A 7816-nucleotide genomic window follows, 5' to 3' on the forward strand; every position below is an offset into this window, starting at 1 on the left:
TCTGGCCTGGGATTGGGAAGGAAATTGAGAACATCATCAGCAAGTTCTAGATCTGCCTCACGTATCCCCCCTCCCCCAACACCGAAGAGCACATGACCAGTCACAAAATCCCAGAAAGTCCATGGCATGTAGTGGCTACCAATTTGTTCACCTGGAACAACGAGGACTATCTTGTGAAAGTTGACTATTACAGCAGATATTTTGAGCTGGACAAGCTCCACAGTACAACCTCTGCGGCTATGATGTACACTAAAGGCTTCTTTTGAACAGCACAGCATCACAGAGGCTGTCATCTCAGAGAATGGCCCCCAGTACAGCTTTGGTGAGTTTGAATCATTTGCAAGAATATGGGAATTTACACATACTACCAAAAGCCCATACAACCCACAAAGTAATGGGTTAGCAGATAAGTGCACACTCCAAAGATGTTGCTAGGAAAAGCCAAAGCTGACAAAAGTGACCCATACCTTAGTCTCCTGGAGTATCGCAACTGTTGATGAATTCAAGTCCCCAGCTCAGCTGTTATTGAGTCTGAGGTTACCCAATACCAATAACCAGTTCCTGCCGAAGGTGGTCAGCTTTAAGGATGTCAGAGCAAAGAGCCTGCACAAGCAACAACACCAAAAGAGCTACTATGACAGATCAACAAGACCCTTGTCTCAGCTCAAGGACGGACAGACAGTTAGAGTGCAGGAGCAAAGATACTTGGAGCCAGCTGTTATCATCAGAGCAGCCAACACTAATAGATTGCATCATCTGCATACTGCTGATGGACAGGAGTCCACCTCCTGGACACAAAATAATCTAAAATTGACAGTTTTGACGTAGCAGCAAGGCATTAAGGTGCTGAACTATGTGCAACACCAACCAACAGTAGACCATACAATTATATTTTATACACACCTGACTACACTGATGAGCTGCCCAAATGCACTACTTACAGAAACAGATATGGAAGACAGATAAAGTCCAGAGTCATTCCGGATCTGTGATTGTGCAAGGGTTTAGGTGGATTGCTGCCCTTTCAAGAGAAGGTGCAATGACCATTGAATTCTAAATGTTCAGTGCAGTTTATATTTATGTGTATGTGACAATCTATGGCTATGTGGATACATATACTATGGTTGCACTTTAGTCTAATAGTTTATTAGCATACTAGTTTGTGAATATAATTTGAAAACTGAATTCCTCCTTTTATTTAATATGTTATGCAGTATTTTGTTCTTTATGTTGTAGTATTTTAAAAGAATGGGTATATAACGTTTGGCTCAACCAATCATATGTCAGAAGCAAAGTATTCTCTGTTCCTATTGGCTGCATTACTTGTAATTATAGGTAATGGACATGAGTCAGCCCCCCCCCACCCTGAAAATATATATTCCAGACTTTTCAAGGGCCCTCTTTTCCTTTGGGGCCCTGGTAATCAGTACTGGTTTTACCCCCAGTCCGACGCCCCTGTACATATACATATACATATACATATACATATACATGTTAATGCGTGCATCCGGAGCCTTCATGTACATGTCATCAGCATGAAGAAAACAGGTCAAGTGCAGTAAGCCAAGTGGTCAAAATCTAAGTGAAAAAAAAGAAAAAAACAAAAAAAAAAAGAAATATCAGCAACTACTACAACAACTAATGTCACCCTGAAAAAAAAACTTAAATATCTCGCCTTCGCTTTCAGTTTGGATCATCCCCTAAAAGACATAAAAATGAAACAAATGATTTACAAGTTTATTGTGCGTTTATCAAAGTAGGATATATAATTAGTGCTCTTGAAATACGAAATGGAGGCGGGTCCGGATTGAATTCCCTCTGGGTCCAAATCCAGATCCGGTCCAGAGTCCGGACTTTGAGAAGTGCTGCTCTAAAATGTGTAGAAGCTTTTAGTGCTCACTAGCGCCCCCTTTGTGTTCTAGCCCTTGATGTCATCTTTTGCCTTTTGGCACAGGGTCACAAACACTGCCAGATGTATGTTCAAGGACAGTCTCTACACCTTATGGATGTTACAATTCTCTCTCACATACTGGCTCTTCGTTAGCAGAAGACCCAGGAGGTTTTAAACCAGCCTTTCAGAATGGACATTAGTTACTGTTCCAGGAAACTACTGAGACACCATGCACAAAGTTGTTTAATGTTGTTGTTTTTTTTTTTTCATTGTTATCCTTTTTCGTCCTGCTACTCTCTCTTACTTTATCCATTTCTCTTTCTCGGTGCTTTAAAATCCCAAGGTGGGCCCATACAGTGGCCAAGAATAATGCAGGCAGTTTGTGTGTATGTGTGTGTGTGTGTTTGTGTGCTCAGGCAGATGAATGTGTCTGTCGGCTCAGTGTTTTGGTCCATTGTTTGTGTCAGGCTCTCTCGTACACAGGGAGGCATGTGGTGATGGAAATGAATGGCTGTTGAGAGTTATCTGTTATGTGGTGACACTGCATCATTACGAGGCCCCTGTCCTGATGCTACTGCAGAGCAGGCAAATTAGAAACACTCACTGTATGCTGTTTAGTTTTACACAGAGAGAGCAAGGGAGACTAAAAATTGTGGGAATTACCCTTTCATATGTCCTTATGACCAGCACAGAACTGGCAGTTATCTGCACACAAACATTCACTAAGGTGAATTTTTTTGTCCTTCAGTTAGGGCTGCATGATTATGACAAAAATCATAATTGTCTATTATTCCCTTGAAACTGATAATTAATTATGATTATCACAATTTACATTGAATGTTGTTTATACCATTGTTTTGATGCAACTGCATGCCATACATGAAAATAAGCTGAAAACACTCTAACTTAAAAACTTTTCTATAGTATTAAAGGGTTAGTCTACCCAAGAATGAAAATTCGTCCATCTTCTACTCACCCTCAAAGCATCCTAGGTGTATGTGATGGGAATGGTGGGTAAATAAAGGCCCCCTGTAGCAAATCCATGCATTTTTGTAAAATAAATATCCAGATTTCAAACATAATAAATACTTTTTTCTCACTTCTGCTGACTGTTGAGAACTGGAAGACATGCAGGCGGATGTTGTAGTTCGTCAGCGCTGCTTGACTAGTGACGAACGCGGAGAGAGAACAAAACAAAATGCTGATGCGAATAAGAAGAACGAAATGAAGATTTGTAAAGAAAAACATCAGAGGATTTTGAAATAAGCCAAGAGGAGACTGGTTTTCCTTTGCTAACGTAAGGAAACTTTGTTTCCTTTTCTCCTACATTTACCAGAGACGCACGCGCACACGTCTTCCATCTTCCGCCTGCACGCCTTCCAGTCTTCTATATATATCGTAAGTTTTTGGTGTACAATATAACAAATTCATATTCAGATGGTAAATGGACTGCATTTATATAGCGCTTTCAACAGGCCACATGGCCATCCAAAGCGCTTTACAAGTTGCCTCACATTCACCCATTCACACACTCATTCACACACCGACTGCGGTGTCAGCCATTCAAGGCGCCATCCAGCTCGTCAGGAGCAGCTGGGGTTAGGTGTCTTGCTCAAGGACACCTCGACACTTGGTCAGGTGGAGCCGGGGATTGAACCACCAACCTTCCGGTTTGTAGACAACCAACATGAACCACTGAGCCACTGCTGCCCCTCATTCATTCTCAGAAATTCATATTCAGAAACCAGGGCTGTCAGTTTAATGCGTTAACTTAATTAATTAGTTATAAAAAAAGGAATGTGATTAAAATATTTTAACTAACGCACCTGCCCAGCACTCAGTTTTTTGTCTCATATTTATATCATGTGATATCACACGAGCAGGGAGAAAAGTTTTTTGTCTCATATTTATTTCTACTAGAATATAAATAGACATAATAAATAGACTTTCTAGTAGTGGTAGTAGTAGCCCTTTATTGTCACTAGTCACAAGTACCAGCGAAATTAGCCATCAACCTGTCCATACATACACAACATACATATGTAAGGAAAACAGGTAAATTTAGCTCAAAGGGAATAATTTAAGATTTTAAAGGGAATTTAAACAGAATCACTGTTTCACGGCTGATCACTGAGACGCCCCACGATTCACTGATCGAGCCGGTGGATGGAAGACGTGTGCGCGATTCACTGAACGAGCCGTTTAACATCAAATCTGCCCTGGATATTAATATCCAAAGTATAGTGAAAACACTATCAATTAGCATAGTAACAAGATCGGCAGTTTAAGACATTAACTCGTAAGCACAAAACACAAGATACTTCTCTTTTCAATATGAATAAGGCTTTATTAGATAAATCTCAGTCATAAACTAATAAACTAATCTTACACACAAACGCACGCACTCACACATTCACACAAGTTGCAGGAAGATCGAAAGTTAGGGAAAGATGAGTTTAAGAGAATGTGGAATCCCAAGTTTACAGCAATACGTGAAATTGCACAGACATGAACAACCATCAATCACTTAATTAACCCTCGCATTGAGTTCCTCAATGAGGTTAAAATGATATTAGATACACCAGTACAAATTTCTGAACGTACATTGCCTGTGTAAAGGTGTTCCCTTTGTTGTCGTTGAAAGGGGGTTTCCCAATGTCGCTGATTGGCTGGAAGTTCAGTAGTCGCTGAAGTGACATCTTGGGAAGCCCGTGGTTGGGCGTTGGCTGAAGACGCGGAGTGGTTGAAGTTGAACGGGCACTCGAGGTCAGACGTTACAAAACTTACCTCAGAACACGAAACTCTCAAACGGAAAAGAAAAGAAGTAAAGTTTGGTGAGACTAGGTGGTGTTTCTTCTCATCGTGGCTAAGTAGCAGCAGGCGTGCAGGCCGAAGCACGCTGGAACCGCGCTCAAAGAACAGTGATGACTAATAGCATGGCTAAAAGCTAAAGCTAAGAAGCAAAGCTAAAAGCAAACTAAAAGCAGGCATGACTAATAGCAGAAGCTAAGAAGCAAGCTAAAAGTTAAAAGCAAACTTTTATGGTGTCCTGAGTATTTAAACTGGCCTGTTGGCCACACCTCAAATGTTGTCTTGACCGGTCAGATATTGTCTTGGCTCGGGGGTATCATAAATCATATGTTATCTTATCAAGCACATGGTCCAAATTTTCCTGCTCTTGCAGGGTCTAATTTTGGACATGATTCCTATAACAAAAAGATGATACATTTTACAAATAACTGATGGTCATGACTGTTTCAAGCAAGCAGATTCAAGCACAACATACCAGACATGAATATGTATCCTTAAGCTATCCAATAGTTATTAAAAGACATACACAATAACTGATTATAACATGATAGTCAAATGTGTGGGTTACATATAAATGAATATGGAGTGAAGCAATGGACTGATATTCATTTAGAAGTCTTTTGGAGTTCATTTTGGTCCATATTTATGTAGAAAAGACTGTTTCTGTGCCATTCTCTTGACCAAGATTTCGGTGGAGACCAGAGGTTAAACCCCCCCCCCCCCCTCAGGAATTTCAGTCTGGTTCGGCTAGGTGGAGGAAGTGTTTAAATATATTGTGTATAACTCTCATGGGTCTACATGTGATGTCTGGCGTTGCATCTCAATTACTTTCCCCAAATTTGACAATCTCTTCTCCGAATTGAAATTGTCAATAATTGTTCTAGTGGTGTTAATGTTGAAAGCTGTTCTGTGAAAGAGTTGATTGTTTGGTTATCTTGCTTGGGACTTGTGGCACAGAATGTTTTATGACTTCCTGTAGCCTTTCTGAGGAATTCGGCTTGTGTTTCCACCACAGTTCTGATCGACTCTTTAATTTGTCTGATCCGGGACATATCCGCTACACATACAATACAAGGGGGTAGACAGGAGGGAGGAAGACAGGGAATTGAGGAAGAAATACAGCATACCATTAGGGAAGTGAGGAGAAAAAAACAACACCCAGACTATGCTCCTTTTGGGAGCACAGTATGGGAACAGGAAAAACACCTCAGCACAAAAGCACATAATCAATACACCATAAACACATGACTTTGCAACTGGGGATGGAAACTGGGGGGATAGATGTAATTCAGCGCAGGCAAACAGCCATCCGGTCCTGCAGCTATTAAAGTGCTGGTCACAGACCCGCTTGCCAGACTGGTGGAACAAAGCGGCGAAGGCGAGGGATGGGAGGTGGTGTGGTGAATGCATATCTGTATATGTGTAAGAGTTTGTGTATTTGTAGGCCTGAAGAGTTGCGATTCTCTCTAGATGGCTCAGTCCGCAGATTATACAGCGTCAAAGTAAGTTGCCATGGAGACAGCCTTCTTATCTAGAGTAGGGATGGAACAACTGGCAAAAGAGACTAGCAGAATGGATCTGATAAGGGAAGACGCAGGTTTACCAAGAGGGAAATCTTACCATGGAAGAATACACATATGGGATTACCAATAGGGAATCAAGCCATATAGATACCTAGCCCATTACAAGGGCTGACTGGGACTCCGAGCATTCTAACACCAGGAGGATGCTCGACCAGGGTTTGCCAACTGGAGATCTTTACCTGGAAAAGGCACTCACATCCCCGTGTGAGAGGGAATGGCAGAGCAAGCGTGACACCAAGCCAGTCCTTCCCGCCACTTAACTGTTACCCAACACACGTGAAGAAAACGGCTTTAAACGAAGGTCGTAAAACCTTTCAAAGGTGGCACCTAGCCTGCAGCTCGACAGATGATTGGTATGTCAAAGCGATGGTATCTACAATCCAGTGGGCCAACCTCTGCTTGGAGACAGCCTTCCCTTTCTGCTGGCCTCCAAATTAGACAAGGAGCTGCTCAGAGCTTCTGAAGCTCTGGGTGCAGTCCATGTATATGTGTAGCACTCGTACGGGAAACAGCTTCGTCTGACTCCAGAGGAGGAGATGATGGACGACATGATTGTAGACTGCCCTGACTGTTGATGTATGAAACAGCCACACTGTTGTCCGAGTGGACCAACAGGTGCTTGTCCAGCAACAGTGGCCAAAACTGCCGCAAGGCTAGAATCACTGCCAGCAACTTCAGGCAGTTGATGTGCCAAAGCAGTCAAGGTCCTTTCCAGGACACCGAAGCTGCCTGCCCATTGCAGGCTGTAAAACCCCTTCCTCATCTCAGCTGGAGGGACCAGTTTGATTGCATCCTTCACCAACATGACTGCAATCTCCTCGCGCAAGACAGAGGCATCTTGGACTACCAACAACATCTCAAAAATGCCAAATAATTTGGGAAGTTTTTCAAACTGGCGAACTGAATTGCTTAGCCGAGTCGAACTGTGAGGTTGAGCAGTGCAAGCCACACCCCCAAGCTCTATACGTGTGGCACCAGAGGGACAGTTGACATACAGTAGTGCAGCGATCAGGATTTGTGCTGGGTGGCCCAGAAGTCATCGCGTTCCAACCTAAACTCTGCATGTCCAAGGAGGGACAGAATAGAGATGCATGGAGAGGTATTGTGTCTCCTAAAGGGCCACTTCATCATCCTCTTGAAGGATTTAGCGGCTGGATGCGACTCAGGGGGCACCGCTCTCCAACGTGGGGCTTGACGCGCCAGATTCAATGTGATCTCAGTGCAGGGCAGAGCTGGAGTGGAGGACACTGTAGGGCACCCACGGTGACAAGCAGGCTGAGGCATGGCCCACGACGGAATGGTGGTACCTGGAGAATCACACCAGGGCAAGATTTGCTGAATGGCCTCAGTCTGCTTTTGAACTGCCGAGAACTGCTGGGCAAAGTCCTCAACAGTGTCGCCGAAAAGGCCAGCCTGAGAGGTGGGAGCATCAAGAAAGCAAAATTTGTCGACGTCTGTCATCTCAGCCAGGTTAAGCCAGAGATGGCACTCCTGGACCATCAAAGCGTTTTGTCACCTGGAGGGCAAAGTC

This window comes from Carassius carassius, chromosome 8 (genome assembly GCF_963082965.1).
Source record: "Carassius carassius chromosome 8, fCarCar2.1, whole genome shotgun sequence".
Classification (NCBI taxonomy): domain Eukaryota; kingdom Metazoa; phylum Chordata; class Actinopteri; order Cypriniformes; family Cyprinidae; genus Carassius; species Carassius carassius.